Source organism: Pelodiscus sinensis, chromosome 26, assembly GCF_049634645.1.
Source record: "Pelodiscus sinensis isolate JC-2024 chromosome 26, ASM4963464v1, whole genome shotgun sequence".
Classification (NCBI taxonomy): Eukaryota; Metazoa; Chordata; order Testudines; family Trionychidae; genus Pelodiscus; species Pelodiscus sinensis.
The window spans coordinates 21778789-21794884 of NC_134736.1; the positions used below are offsets into that span (position 1 = coordinate 21778789).

The 16096-nt window shown below is 48.9% G+C and overlaps 1 protein-coding gene and 1 non-coding gene across 2 annotated transcripts in view; both read right to left on the reverse strand.

Moving 5' to 3' along the window:
* The window catches only part of LOC112545764 (zinc finger protein RFP-like), a 151913-nt gene that overhangs the window by 38446 nt on the left and 97371 nt on the right, over positions 1 to 16096 (reverse strand). The window lies entirely within an intron of this gene.
* Positions 11166 to 11247, reverse strand: TRNAI-GAU (transfer RNA isoleucine (anticodon GAU)). The gene has a single exon. It is a non-coding gene; the product is annotated as a tRNA-Ile (tRNA).

Consider the following 16096-nt stretch of genomic DNA (forward strand, 5'->3'; position numbering starts at 1 on the left):
GGAGGGAAAAGATGCTTTCCTTAGAGCTGGAGTCAAACTAGCCACTTAGGGGCACCTGCTGAGCAGTCGTTCCAGTCCTCTGCTCTGTAAGTTGTGGAAGGGCCTTTTGGGGCTGCTGCTTTGTCCAGGTGTCTCTGTCCACAAGGGCAGAAACAGAATCAACAGAATCCTGGAATCACCTTCTGCCCAGACTCACCCCCTTGGGAACAGCTGGTTGCAGAAGGTGAGGACAGAGGGTCGGTGCCCATCTGCCAGTAGCTCCTGGGGTGGGTGACAGGGCGAGGACGCTGCAGCAGAGCATCCTGTGTTGGTATCACACGTGGCATCACAATGCCCCGATGCACACGGCCAGACACCCCCTCCCGGAGCAGCAGCAGGCTGGGAGGGCGGTGCGCTGGGATGGAACAGGCTGTCCAGCCACTTTGGCTCCTGCCGCCTGCTGCTACATGGCACCAAATTTTGGAGAAACCTGTTCTTTGGACACATCCCTTCTGCCATGGGGCAGCCCATGGCTATCGGTGGACTCGGCCACCACCTAGAGCACCCGATGATGACGTCAGTCCATTGATGGCCCTGCAGGCAGGGGCACCGATCACGTATTCCACCTGGGGCGCCAGCTGCCGCAGCCAGCCTCAGGCCGCTCCTGCTTCTGCCTCATAGGAAGAGCAAGTCTGCTGCAGTCCGGACTTAGCCTCTGAAAGGAGCAGAAAGGGGTTGGTGGGGAATGTGTCCCACAGGTTGTGTAGCTTGCTGCCCTGGTTAGGGGGTGTGGCCAAAACACGGGCCTTACTGTGAGGAAACTTACACTATGAGGAAAAGCAAAATGCAGGACAATGTAGCACTTTAAAGACTAACAAGATGGTTTATTAGATGATGAGCTTTCGTGGGCCAGACCCACTTCCTCAGATCAAATAGTGGAAGAAAGTAGTCACAACCATATATACCAAAGGATACAATTAAAAAAAATGAACAAATATGAAAAGGACAAATCACATTGCAGAACAGAAGGGGGATGCGGGGGGGTGGGAAGGGGGAGGAAGGAAGGTAAGTGTCTGTGAATTGCTGATATTAAAGGTAGGGAGAGTGGGATGTTTGTGAGTTAATGGTATTACAGGTGATAATTGGGGAAACTGTCTTGGTAATGGGTGAGAAAGTTCAAAGTCTTGTTAAGTCCTTGTTGGCAAGTGTCGAATTTTAACATGAATGACAGTTCAGAGGATTCCCTTTCAAGTGCAGATGTAAAAGGTCTTTGTAGCAGAATGCAGGTGGCTAAGTCATTTAGAGAGTGTCCTTTCTGGTTAAAGTGGCAAGAAACTGTTTTCTCTTTGTGATCTTGTCTGATATCTGTTTTGTGGGCATTAATCCTTTGGCGAAGTGTCTGAGATGTTTGTCCAATGTACATAGCAGACGGACACTTTCGGCACATGATAGTGAAGGATAAACTTAACTTTTGTTAATATGACCCCTGCTGTTAAAGTTTGGTCTTTGTAAAGAGGTACGTGCTTGAGCACAGGGATACAAAAGGAGGGGACAGGTGAAACTGGTTTAAACCTGATGTAAGGCCTGCAAAATAACAGTGAGGGGACAAATAATGATTGGAGGAAATTTGGTGCAAAGGGGCATGACCTGTATATGCAATTGTAAGTGGTCAGTAAAAGAAAGATAATTACCATGTAAGAAAGTACAAAAGACCTTGCCTTTTGTTTGGGCATTTGCAGAAACTTTGCAGAAACTTTTTTTCTCCTGAGTATCCTGGAGGTTTTTGCCCTGGAATGCATTCCTGAATAAAGCTGGTTGCTTAAGAAGGGTGTCTGGAATTGATTTGGTAGGGGTTTTGGGCCCCCATCCGAACCCTCGGAATGGTATTGGTACTAACACCTTTCTGCAGATGACAGAAGGTATGGCACAAGCCGCAAACAAAACTAACTGTTGGGTGTGTGCCTGGGCACCACAAAGTGCATATAGTGGATACCCAATAGGTGCCCTTCCGTTAAACAAAACTGGACTAGTAAGTGATGCATTACTGGAACAAAATGACCAAACTGTGTGGTTCGATCAGACTGGGTGCATCCAATTATCATTCAGTGGTACAAGCCCCCTATGTAGGAATCTTACAGGTACCACCTTTGTCGGGAAATCAAGCTGCACACACATTATAACAAAGCTGAATGGGACACATGTATGGCATAATGGTTCCACTATGTCTACCGCAAACCTTTGGTGCACCCTATTCAAACCAGAAATAACCACCATATGGGGAGGGACCACTAGTACAGACCTTTGCAAGGAAGGTAACACCACCTTTGCGATGATGATATATCAGTCTGACTCGTGGAACATGTATAATTATTGGTGGATATGCGGTAAATTTGCCTATAAAAGGCTTCCGCAGAATGCCTCAGGGTTTTGTTACCTCGGTCTTGTAACACCAGCTATGAGAATTGTTGACACTTTGCCACCAGGGCATATCAGGAATAAGCGAGATGGGTCTTGGGAGAAAGCATGGAACTGGATAGAACAAACTGCCCTTGCAGTAGCTGAAACTACCATTCCATGGGTAGGGCAGGCAAAAACAAATCATGATTTAAAAACAATGTCCTTGCTTATGGAAAAATTCATGAATACCACAGAGGGGGCATTAGGTGTGGTACAAGAAAATTTAAATGAATTACAAATCTTTACCCAGCAAAACAGACTGGCTCTTGACTATCTACTAGCAGCTCAAGGAGGGGTATGTGGATTAATAGGCCCAGAGTGTTGTGTTAAAGTTTCTAATGTGAGTTCAAACCTAACCACAAGGATAAAGGAAATCCAAACATTGTCTGTCCAGACAAAAACATTTAGAGAGCAGTTGCAAGACTGGAATCCTTTGAATTGGTTGGGAATATAGTTAAGCGAACTCATGAAGAAAGTGGTGGGAGGAATATTGATGTTCCTTGTCTTAATATGCTCTATATACATAATGATACAGCTAGCCTTATGCTGTATTAAAAGGTGCTTACAAAAGATAGAAAATGTAGCAGAAAGCAAAGTACAACAGATGCTTCTGCTAAATGTACAGAACCCTCCCAAGAAAGACTACAAAAACACTTGCACGTTTAAGGATGAATGGGAAAGGATGCTTCAGATTAATTGTGATCCACAAGTGGATCAAAGGGGGGAATGAAGGATAAACTTAACTGTTGTCAGTATGACCCCTGCTGTTAAAGTCTGGTCTTTGTAAAGAGGTTCGTGCTTGAACACAGGGATACAAAAGGAGGGGACAGGTAAAACTGGTTTAAACCTGATGTAAGGCCTGCAAAATAACAGTGAGGGGACAAATGATGATTGGAGGAAATTTGGTGCAAAGGGGCATGACCTGTATATGCAATTGTAAGTGGTCAGTCAAAGGGGGGTAATTACCATGTAAGAAAGTACAAAAGACCTTGCCTTTTGTTTGGGCATTTGCAGAAACTTTGCAGAAACTTTTTTTTTCTCCTGAGTATCCTGGAGGTTTTTGCCCTGGAATGCATTCCTGAATAAAGCTGGTTGCTTAAGAAGGGTGCCTGGAATTGATTTGGTAGGGGTTTTGGGCCCCCATCCGAACCCTCGGATTAAATTCTCCGTCAATAGCATAGATTATATTTCTGGATGCGCAGGAATATGTGTTCTTGATCTTATAACTCACTTGGTTAGGTCCAATAATGGTATCAGCAGAATGAATATGTGGACAAAGCTGGCAACGGGGTTTGTTGCAAGGGAAGGTACCAGGGTTGGTATTAGTGTGGTATGTCCTGTGGTGGTTGGTAAGAATCATCTTGAGGTTAGGTGGTTGTCTATAGGAGACTATGGGTCTGTCTCCCAGAGCCTCTTGGAGTATGGTATCCTGTTCCAATATAGGCAAAGACTCTGCCTCACACTATCCAAGAAATTAAGAAACCACCTGATAAGTATTTTATACAAGAAACAGAAAACCATCAAGAATGACATTTCTAACTTAGATCGTCTCATCTCAAGACAAACATCCACACCGACTGACACCTTGCAAGACTTTTGTTCCACCAGACAAGAAATCTACTATACACACTTCTATTCCCTACAACAAAGAAAAGACAATACATTTTCTAACCTGCTCCATACCACTGGCTACAACAGCAACTGCCTCAACCCACCGGATAATATTGTTAACCTCTCCAGCTACAAACTCAATCCAGCAGAAGAGTCTGTCTTGTCCCGGGGTCTCTCTTTCTGCCCCACGTCCCCCACAAACTGGATACAATTTTGTGGTGACCTTGAGGCTTTTTTTCGCCGCCTCCGTCTCCGAGAATATTTCCAAACCACCACTGAACATCAATCTGACCTACCAGATCCCCCCTACCAACACCAAAGGAAAAATAATTCTATATGGACTCCCCCTGACGGTCGGAATTACAATCTGGATTTCTATATACACAGCTTCCGCAACAACGCACAGACTGACATTATTCGCAAACGACAACAAGCGACACACAATCTTAGCCGCACTGAACACCATGCCATCCAGAGTCTCAAAAACAACCTGGACATTGTAATCAAACCAGCTGACAAAGGGGGTGCTGTGGTCATTATGAATAAGGCCGACTATAACCAGGAGGCAACCAGACAACTCTCGAACACCACATTTTACAAACCTCTCCCCTCTGACCCCACCTTGGACTACCAAAAGAAACTACACTATCTCCTTAAAAGCCTCCCCACAGCTACTCGGGAACAAATCCTCACAGAATCACCTTCTGACCCCCGACCAGGATTGTTCTATCTACTTCCCAAGATCCATAAACCTGGGCACCCCGGACGTCCCATCATCTCTGGTATTGGCACGCTCACTACTGGTCTATCCAGCTATGTAGACACTCTTCTCAAACCCTTCGTAACCAACACCCCCAGCTATCTCCGAGACACTACTGACTTCCTAAGGAAACTACAAAACATCGATAACCTCCCCAATAATACCATCCTTGCCACCATGGATGTAGAAACTCTATATACCAACATCCCACATGAAGACGGATTACAAGCAATTAGAAACACTATCCCAGAGGACACTACTGCCAACCTGATAGCAGACCTATGTAACTTTGTTCTCACCCACAATTATTTCCAGTTTGAGAACAACTTATACCTCCAGATCAGCGGCACAGCCATGGGTACACGCATGGCCCCACAGTATGCTAACATCTTTATGGCTGACCTAGAACAACGTTTCCTCAACTCCCGTCCCCTTTCACCCCTCCTCTACCTACGGTACATCGATGACATCTTTATGATCTGGACACATGGCCAAGAAACACTGGAGATATTCCACAGAGATTTCAACAACCTACACCCCACCATCAACCTCAGCCTGGACCATTCTACACGAGAGATCCACTTCCTGGACACCACCGTACAAATCAACAATGGAAAATTAGACACCACTCTCTACAGAAAACCCACCGACTCATACAGTTACCTACATGCATCCAGCTCCCATCCAGAACACACCACACGATCCATCGTCTATAGCCAAGCCCTTCGATACAACCGCATCTGCTCTAACCCCACTGACAGAGACCAGAAGCTTCAGGATCTCTACCAAGCATTTATAAATCTCAACTACCCACCCAGAGAAATAAAAAAGCAAATTGAAAGAGCCAGACGAATACCTAGAAACCATCTACTTCAAGACAGACCCAAGAAAACCAACAATAGAACACCACTTGTCATCACCTACAACCCCCAACTTAAACCTGTCCAACACATTATCAATAAACTACAGCCTATATTGGAACAGGATACCATACTCCAAGAGGCTCTGGGAGACAGACCCATAGTCTCCTATAGACAACCACCTAACCTCAAGATGATTCTTACCAACCACCACAGGACATACCACACTAATACCAACCCTGGTACCTTCCCTTGCAACAAACCCCGTTGCCAGCTTTGTCCACATATTCATTCTGCTGATACCATTATTGGACCTAACCAAGTGAGTTATAAGATCAAGAACACATATTCCTGCGCATCCAGAAATATAATCTATGCTATCATGTGCCGAAAGTGTCCGTCTGCTATGTACATTGGACAAACATCTCAGACACTTCGCCAAAGGATTAATGCCCACAAAACAGATATCAGACAAGATCACAAAGAGAAAACAGTTTCTTGCCACTTTAACCAGAAAGGACACTCTCTAAATGACTTAGCCACGTGCATTCTGCTACAAAGACCTTTTACATCTGCACTTGAAAGGGAATCCTCTGAACTGTCATTCATGTTAAAATTCGACACTTGCCAACAAGGACTTAACAAGACTTTGAACTTTCTCACCCATTACCAAGACAGTTTCCCCAATTATCACCTGTAATACCATTAACTCACAAACATCCCACTCTCCCTACCTTTAATATCAGCAATTCACAGACACTTACCTTCCTTCCTCCTCCTTCCCACCCCCCCGCATCCCCCTTCTGTTCTGCAATGTGATTTGTCCTTTTCATATTTGTTCATTTTTTTTAATTGTATCCTTTGGTATATATGGTTGTGACTACTTTCTTCCACTATTTGATCTGAGGAAGTGGGTCTGGCCCACGAAAGCTCATCATCTAATAAACCATCTTGTTAGTCTTTAAAGTGCTACATTGTCCTGCATTTTGCTTCAACTACCCCAGACTAACACGGCTACATTTCTATCACTATTCTACATATGAGGAAAAAGCTGCTGTTTTGGATTAATGGTTTTGGGGAATTGAGGGGACGTGTATTGTCATATGATACCCCAGGGCCTGGGAAACTGGTAACTAATCCCAGTGCCCAGGCCTGACGGCACCTGCCCCACAGAATTCACACAGCAAACCTGGCAACCCGAGCACAGGGGGAGTTTGGGGTCTCATTGCTGGGCTGTGGGGTGAAGCATCAAACCAGCCCCCTCCTGTGGGGCTGAGTGTTTCGGTCCCTGGCCCAAGGTAGAAAGCGCCTGTCTGATCTGAAGGGACACCTAGCAAAGAGGGGGAGGCAGGAAGCACTGAAGGGAGGTTGGGGAGATCATGCCAGTCATGAGGTGGCTGAGAGCAGGGGTGCAATGGAGGGAAACTCTGGTGGGGGGGGGTCACAGGAAGGGAAAAGGGGCCAGGGAGGTTGGGGAGACTGGGAGCAAGAGCAGCCTGGCTGGGGAAGGGGAGACACAGGGCAGGGCTTGTACAGAAGGAGATAGGGGAGATACAACAGCAGCTCCCCCGCCATGGGGCAGGAGGGGGGGCAGAGGTGACTGGTGGTGGCACTTGGGGGCACCAACTCCTCTGTCCCAACAAAATTTCTAAAGTTTATAACCAGGGTGTCCCAAATGCCCCCTGCCTCTGTGGGTGCCTCTCCCTGCGCCCCTCCCTCTGCAGGCTCCAGTCCCCCTGGGGGAGGAGCTGCCCCCTCCCGCAGCCTGAGGGGAATTTCTTCTGTGATGTTTTTTTAAGTGTAGATATCTGCAAACACTGATCTGTTAGGGTTTATTTCCTTTTGCAGATTTGTTATTTGCATAATGGCTATGCAGATATGTAAATGTAATGTTACTGGTCTGGCAAAAGTTTGTGAATGTGTTTGGCTGTCCATGGTAGATAAACACAAAGGCTGGAAACACTGGCCTGATCCCTGGGGGCTGGCCGAATGCAAGGCAGGGAAAACACTGGGTGAAGGGGGGGACATTGGGTTTTGTCTTGTTTGGTTTCCCTTTCCCTGCTTCCCTCCTCACTGGGGAGGAGGCGGCTCCCTTGCCCTCGCGGTGGGAAGCCCTGGCATAGAGATGGGACGGGCAGATGTGGGCAGATGTGCTGAGAGCGAGTCCCTGGGATGTTTGGGGAGAGACCTTTCACCCCGTCCTTAGCACCACCAGGATGGTGAAGTGGTTAAGGTGTTAGACTTAAGATCTAATGAATGTTTGTCTGTGTGGGTTCAAGCCCCACTCCTGGTAGCTCCCTGCTTTGGAGAGACATTCATCTGGATGGTGCTCTGTCTTGCTATGAGGGTGGGGGACTGGAATTCACCTCTGAAGATTCCTGCCAGTTCTAGTGCTCTGTGATTAGAGTCCCAATTCTGATTGGCTGTGCAGGGGCCAGTCATGGGGAGAAGACTCAGGACTTTATGGCTCTCCTTAAGTCCCAGCAAATGAGCCAGAACCAATCGTCTGCTCGGGGAATTGTTCTGCTTCTTGCCAGTGCTTGTCTCTGAGCAGCTCCTGAGCAGCTCCTGAGTCTCTCTGTGTCCTGGTGCTTCTAACCCACTGGCTGAGCCATCCCTAGGCTGGGCTGTGGGGCTGTAGCTCCTTCAAGACTCTTTATTCTGATCTGTCCAGGTGTGAAACTCCAGACTGAGGGGGAGTTTCAGCATCAGGGTTCCTGGGTCCTGTTCCCAGTGCTGTCCCAGACTGGCTGTGTGAGGTCAGACAAGGCCCTTTGCCTTTCTCAGCCTTTGTCCCTCCCTCTGTCACTTGGGGGTAACCATCCCCTCCTGCCTGCCCCATGGTGGGGGGAGCAGGGAGCTGTGAGGGTGTCACTAGCAGCAGTGAGTACTAGGAGGTGTCCTGTCACTGGTCTCTGTGTGGTCTCTGTGTGGGGGTGCCATGTGGGGGTGCCAGATGGTTTCAACAAAAATACCAGACACACTTGACATGACTCTACAATCTACATTATTGTTATTATTATTATTGTTTAGAAAATACCGGACATTTCTATTTCTATTTTCTCAGTTTGTTTCCTGAACAGAAAGCTCAAATACAGAGGTGGTGGTCACAGGGCCAAAAGCATGGCAGGATGGGTAGCAGGCTGGGATCCCAAAGGGGCAGGCAGGGACCTTGGAGTAAAGGGGCTCAGTAGGACTTGGGAATCTTGGGGGCAGTTGGAGGGTGCAGGGGGGATTGGATAGAGGGTGGGACCCCAGGGAGTCAGGGGGAGGGACCAGGACAAGCCTGGCTCTTTGGGGAGGGTAACAGCCCCCCCCCCCCCCCCCCCAGCTCTCTGTACAGTTTCTGTACCCGACGTGGCTCACAAGCCAGAAGTTTGCCCACCCCTGGACTAGCCCTGCTCAGAGCTCAGCTGGTGGCTGCTCAGGGCTGTGTGGGGTGCCCCTCCCCCACTGCCACCTGGCCCCCTTCTGGTTCTTGTCATGTGGTGGGGCACGAGCTATGGCACATGCGTCTGTTGCCCCATTGCCAGCACCCAGGAGTTTGGGGTCTGTGAATCCCCATCTCAGAGTGTGGGGCCTGGGGATTTTCTGTCAGTTTGCCAGACCAAATAACTAAGCCCCCTCTCCCCCTCTCCACCCTACTCTGGAGTCTCTGCCTCTCATGGGTCTTCTCAACCTCAGTCTCCGCTTTGTCTCCAGACAGACCCTGCTCTGCTACAGCCACCTCCCTCTGTCACTTCTAGAGCAAACTGCTTCCCTTCATACTGACTTTGTACACCTGGGCTGCATCTAGACTGGCAAGTTTTTCTGCAAAAGTGATTGCTTTTGCGCACAAACTTGCCAGCTGTCTACACTGGCCGCTTAATTTTGCACAAAAGCATTGACATTCTACTGTCCGAAATCAGTGCTTCTTGTGAAAATGCTTTGACGTTCCCGTTAGGGCAAAGCAAAAGCCCTTTTCTGGAAATGTTTTTGCACAAGAGGGCCAGTGTAGACAGCTGAGATTTGTTTTGAGCAAAAAAAGCCCCAATGGCGAAAATGGCGATTGGGGCTTTCTTGTGCAAAACCGCATCTAGATTGGCACGGACGCTTTTCCATAAAAGCATGTGCCAAAAATCATGCCGGTCTAGACGCAGCCCTTGGCTTTTAGCACTCAGATGTGCACCTAACACCAGCATTTGCTAGTAAGGGGTCTGAACAGCTTCTGTAGAAAGAGAGACAGCCACTGTGGAGCATCCTTGCCAACTGTCTCAGGGTGTGTCTAGACTACCTAGTTTTGTCGATAAAAGTGGACTTTTGTCGACAAAACTATACCAGCGTCTACACTACCGCTGAGTTCTGTCGACATAACGTCGACAGAACTCAGCAGTTTTGTCGACGCTGGTAAACCTCATTTTACAAGGCATAACACCTTCTGTCAACAGAACTCTGTCGACAGAAGGTGTTATTGCCTGTAACATTGCGTCCAGACTACGGAGTTCTGTCGACAAAGCAGTTTGCTTTGTCGACAGAACTCAATGTGTCTGGACGCTCTTTGTCGATGGAAGTTTTGTCGACAGTATCTGTCGACAAAACTTCCGTCGACAAAACGCGGTAGTCTAGATGTACTCTCAGAGAGCAAAGGAAGATAAGTTTTTTTGTCAGTGAGAGGAAACTAGCACCCCAGGTGGGACTTGAACCCACAACCCGTGGCTAAAGAGGACAGTGCCTTGTCCATGTAGGACACAGGAGAACACAGAAAACAGTCCCGGACACAGAAATTCACCTTTCTAAATTTCCCTTCTTCAACGTTTAGCTCCTGATGAAGCCCCTTTGAAGAAGCCAGATACACAGGAAGGGCTGATCACACTCCTCTGCAAATCAGCTTTCCATGGGTATCTGTAGCTGGCTGGCTCTGAGTCATGGGCCCTGACATCTCCTCTCCCTCCCGAAACCAGGGAAGTGTCTCCCACCGCTGCAGCCTCCTGAGGCTCTATGGCCCTGTCTGTACAGCAGGGACAGCAACACTCACAGCCCCACAGGAGGGCCCCTGGCCTAGCAATGTGGCCCCTGAGCAGCCTCTGATGTTCCCTGTGTGAGCCCCAGAACCAGCCCTGAGTGACGGGGGCTGAGGGGGAGCAGCTCACACATGCCAAGGGGCTGGCCAGGGGCAGGACATGAGCCTGCAAGGCAGCAGTGACATCACAAGGAACTTTTACAGCACCTCAGCTCATTGGCTGGGAGGCAGTGACCTCACAGAGGGACCATGGCAACAGCCAGGTGGGACAGGCTGCAGGGCTGAGGCATCTCAGAGACCCCCATGGCCTGGCTGCCTGGAATCTCCTTTGTGAGGTTTCCCCTTGAGGGCAGAAGGGATTGAGGGTCTCAGCTGGGAGTGTCTCTGTGGAGATTTCCCCTTTCCCCAGGCTGCAGTTTGAGGGGCTGGGGCAGGCAGGGTTGCAGGAGGGGCTGGCACTGAATCTCTGGGAGAGGCAAGAGAGAGGGCTGCAAACAGTGGATAAAGATGGGATTTGAACCCATGCGTGCACAGAACAATAGATTATCAGTCCATTGCCTTAACCACGCGGCCACCTCATCTGAACTGGTGGGGTTTGTTTCAAATCACCTGAAGTCAGCACTTCAGGGAACCTTTCTGCCACTTGCTGACTGGCCAAGGACACCCAGGGCGGGAAGGTTTTGGATTTTTACAATGTTCCCTGGTTTGTTGTACAAAGCTCAGTGCTGGTAACAAACCCAAACACCCCCTGGCTACATCTACCCTGCAGACTTCTTGCTCGAGAACTGTTTTGTGCAAGAGTTCTTGTGCAAAAGGTCTTGCGCAACAATGTGTCCACACTGCCATGTGCTGTTGCACAAGAGAAGTGCTTTTCTGCAAGAGCACCCATGGCAGTGCGGACACTCTCCTGCCAAAAAAGCTCTGATGGCCATTTTAGATATAGGGCTTTCTTGAGCAAGAAATCACTGTTGCCTGTCCACACTGCCTGTTTGTGGATGAGTTCTTGTGAAGGAGGGTTTAACACGCGTGAGGCAGTGGGATCCATGCCCACATACTACAGCTCAGTTCTCATTTGCACTTGAAGGGTATGCATGTGTTCATTTTAAACAAAATGTGGTTTGGAAAGTAGCTATGCATAAAGAAGCATGCTGTGGCTCACCACCCTAGGAACAGCCTAGAAAAGGCCAAGGGGAGGGGGGTGAACTCAATGTGTGGAGTGGAGAAGTACAAGCATGTGACAAACAAAGCCATATATGGAAAGGTTGAATCTGATTGGTTTAGAAGTTTGTGTTATGTAACCTGTAACTGCCATGTGCTATAAAACAGCAAGGGGAGGGGCTCCTTGCTCGAGGGGCTCTGGCTGATTTTAGTACCAGGGGCTCTCCCTTTGTGCACATTGAATAAAGTCTTGTTGAATTGAATTGAATTGAATTGAATTGAATTGAAGACCCTTGATTCTGCCCAGCACCTGAGTCTCTGGGAACCACAAAATCCCAACACACTGTAAGGGGCTCAGTGGCCTTTTCCCAAAAGAGACAGACCTGGCTCCCCTTTCTTTTCCCCCAGCAATTGCCATGCTGCAAAGCAGAGTGAAGATATCAAACTGCATAGCCCAGTGGGCTGTGTGGTATATTGGAAAGCATGTTGGATTTGTAAGCTGCTAGGGCTAATATGAGCCCAGCTAGATGTTCAAAGGTTGTGTATTCAAATCTCACAAGAGTCACTTTAGCTGCTTTCTCATTTCCAGTGCACCTTTTACAGACCAGACAATCCTTAGGCTGACACCGGGGTGGGCTTGAGTCTAGATAGTTCTCAGCAGACCCCAGTGCGGGTGGAGTGAAGGGCTGGTTCTTGGGGTTGGGGTTGGGGCTGGGGGTTGTTCTGAAAGGCTGCAGGTGCCGTTAGGTGGTTATGTCCCTCCCTGTTTCCTACTAGTGCTGAGCAACACTCAGGCTGTGTCTACACTGCACTGCTCTGGAAAAAGCTACATGATTTTCGAAACCCAATTTGTGTAGCTTTTTCTTCTGCTTTTTTTGGAAGAGGCTTTTTCGACATTTGGCCTATGTACACTGGGCCAAATGTCGGGAACAAACCCTTTTTAAAAACAGCCCTTCTTCCTTGTAAAGTGTGGCTCAAGGGATGCCAAAAAAGCACATCTGCTCTTCCAAAAAAAGCTTTTAAAAAGCAGATGTGTTCTCTGGACTAAAGCGTTGACTCTCTAGTGCAGACAAAGCCCTGATGTAGCATCTTATTTCAAGTTTAGGGTGCAGCATAGAGAAAGGGTTGACATATGATACACAATTTGAGCTATGGAAGTTGTCATTTTGAGCTTATTTAAAAAATACTTTGGTGTTTACACAGCACCAAATATTAAAATAACCTGCTATCACAGAATGTCCCTTCCTCCTCATGGAATGATGTTTACAGGGGATGTTGGACTAGCGAACCCATTGTATTTCAAAATAATGGGACACTGTTAACACGCAGAATAGATATTACAGATGCCTTAGTACCCGGAATAGCGCTGCAGGGTCAAGGTCGCCTTACAGGACCACAGCAGGGGGCAGGTTTGATGCTGAATTTTCAGCCTTCTGCTCTTGGGAGTCTTTGTTGCTATCTACAGCCACGCATAGGCCTGACTCTGCATCACCAGGGCCCCAGCCCCTCCCAGGCTGCCAGACAAGAGACAGACCTGCCTGGGGGGCAGGCATTTCCAGACTCACAGCAGGGGGCACAAATCCCTCTCTAGGGAGCCTGCAGGAAAGGAAGCCAAAGAAGATGGATTTTGAGGGGCTTGTATCAGCCCATCCGCAGCAGGTCCCACTGAGATTTGAACTCAGAGTCCTGAATGCTGCCTCTTAAACCATAAGACTTACACAAGGCACCAGTGACTCAGCTGGGCCAAACTGGAGCCCTGGCCCAGGCCCACTGGGACCAGCTTTGCTTGTTTTCCTTCCACCCAGAGCCCCCTTCTCCTGGGCTGCAAGGAGCCTCCCTGGGACGCCCTGAGACAGGCACAGGGCTCTGCCTCCCCACAGCCAGCCCCACCCCACAGGATTTGGCAGAACAAGGCAGGGCTCTATTCACCCCACTGAGGTGCTGAGGTTCTGTCCTGCCCCTTCAGTTTGGCTTCCCTCTTCTGCCCCATTCCTGCCTCATGACCTCCTTGGGCAAGTCGCACAAGGGAGGCAGCAGGCAGAGCCGGCCCAATACACCAGCCTCCCAGGGCAGAGGAGGGCAAGCCACAAGTCTCCAGCAGCTGCCTGGCCTGATTCATCTCCCCTTCCCAGGCTGGCACCACAGGGCATTCTCAGCTGATGTCACCTTCCTCTGTCACATGGGAGTTGGGCTCATCCCAGACACAGGCTGGTCAGCAGCAGCTGCACTTACCTGGGCACCCAGGGGAGCAGCAATAAGACAAGTCCCTGTGTTCCTGCCTGGCTTTGAACCAGGGACCTTTTGCCTGTTATACAACCGTGATAACTACTGCACTACAATTTTGGCTTTGTGGAACTCGTCTGACTATTCTGTTCCTGGCTCTTTCTAACACCCTGCTCTGTGGGGGAGGGGAATGCACCTTGTGAACACTCCACCTCTTGTTCTCAGGGAAGCCACTAACCCGAGCTGCCAGCTCCTCATTTCCTCACCAGCCCCTTGAGATTTGTAGCTCAAAGCTGGAGCTGCTGTGGCAAGAGGTGAAGCTACAGAAGCTGATGGGGACAATCAGCGGGCGGAGGGTTATTTTTTCTCCTCCCTGGGCTGAAGTGGCTAGAACTGACGAGAAGAAAATCCCCTTCCCTTCTCCTCAGAAGATGGAAATTGCAGTTGATTTTCTCTCTGGTTCTCCTGAAGCTGGACCCCAGGACTAGACTTTTTCTTTCTAAAACCCTGGCGAAAGCTGAGAGTGAATTGCTTGTAGACTGAGACTGTGAGTTAAAGGGCATTGCTCACCCTAGGGCTTGAACCCAGGACCTTGAGATTGACAGGCTTAAGCTCTGTCCCTTGGCAATAGCACTGATTGGAGGCAGGTTGCGCACCATTAGCCCCATTGGAAAAGTGCTGCCTTTGCTCCATGGGCTGTGCTGAGCAGAACAAGAACCACATCCAACTGGGAAGGAATGGTGACAATCCATCTTCTGGAGTTTGATTTAGTGATTCTAACTAAGACTCCCTAAATCAAACTCAGAGGGCTCCACTTCTAGCACTTCTGCTCTTTGCTGTCTTTGGCTTCCTGCTGTGGGGACACCGCCAAACTTGACTGAAGGAAGCCGACTCCAGCTACATAGGGAGGGATGGTGGGAAGAGCAGACACATCAGCCAGGCATCACTGGGGGCTGGCTTTCTCACCTCCCCCATACCTGGCAGGTTCCTGGGCCAGCTTAGCTATGGGGCTACTCTCTGGGACTTTTCTCCCAGCTGCTGAACATGTTGCCATTGCCCATCCCAAAGGAGGGGGAGGAGAGTCACTCTCCATGGCTGCAGGAGCTACAGAGGTTACATTCGCAGGATCTCTGGGTGGTGCTGACTCCCCCAGGCAATCACAAGGCTTTGTGGCTCTGGCTCTGGCTCTCCTGTCCCAGGAATTGCAGCCAGAGCCCTGCCTTGTCAGTTGCCTCTGCACTCACTCCAGGCTTACGGTTTCCTTCTTCCCAATGTTCCTCTCCAATCAGCCTTTTCCTGAACCAGCAGTTCCATGGGTGGCCAGGGGAGGCCTCTTCAGTGTCCCAGAAGGACACAGGAAAATGTGAGCAAAGGCTACAACAAGGCACCACCAGGAGTCGAACCCAGGATCTCTTCTTTAAGGGGAAGGTACTTTAGCTAGCTGAGCCATAGTGCCCTCCTTAGTTAAGTCTACATTACAGAGTTTTTCCAGGATAACTCTCTTAGCCCAGGAAAACTCTGCCACATCCAGGGAACAGGTCCACTTTTTCAAATCACTTTCCAAAAAAGTTGGCATGATCTTTCGGAAGACCTGTATTCCTCATTTTATTAGGAATAAGGGCTCTTCTGAAAGAGGAGGTTTTCCCCATGGATTGGCTCCGTGTAGATGGACCAAATGTTGGAAAAGTCTCTTCTGAAAAAAGTCTCTCTAAAACTGTTCTAATTTATGGTTGCAGACAACACCTTTGAATTCCAAAGTGCAGCCATTCCCCATTTCCCTGCAGCCCTGGCAGGGTCTCAAGGCCTGTGTAGTCCAAGAAATGTGATTGGCAGCTGGTACCCACAATCCTATTGTCAGTTGCAGTGCAGGGCTCTGACAGTTTGTACCCAAGGCAGCCATCTTGCTAGCCTTGCACTAAAGCTGGGCTGGAGGGGAAAGACTCTCTTCTTCAAACTAGAGTTGAACCAGCAACCTAAAACTCACTAGCCAAGCATACACTACAGTCCTCTGCTCTGCCAGCTGAGCTACCAATGGAAGCTTGAGAGATG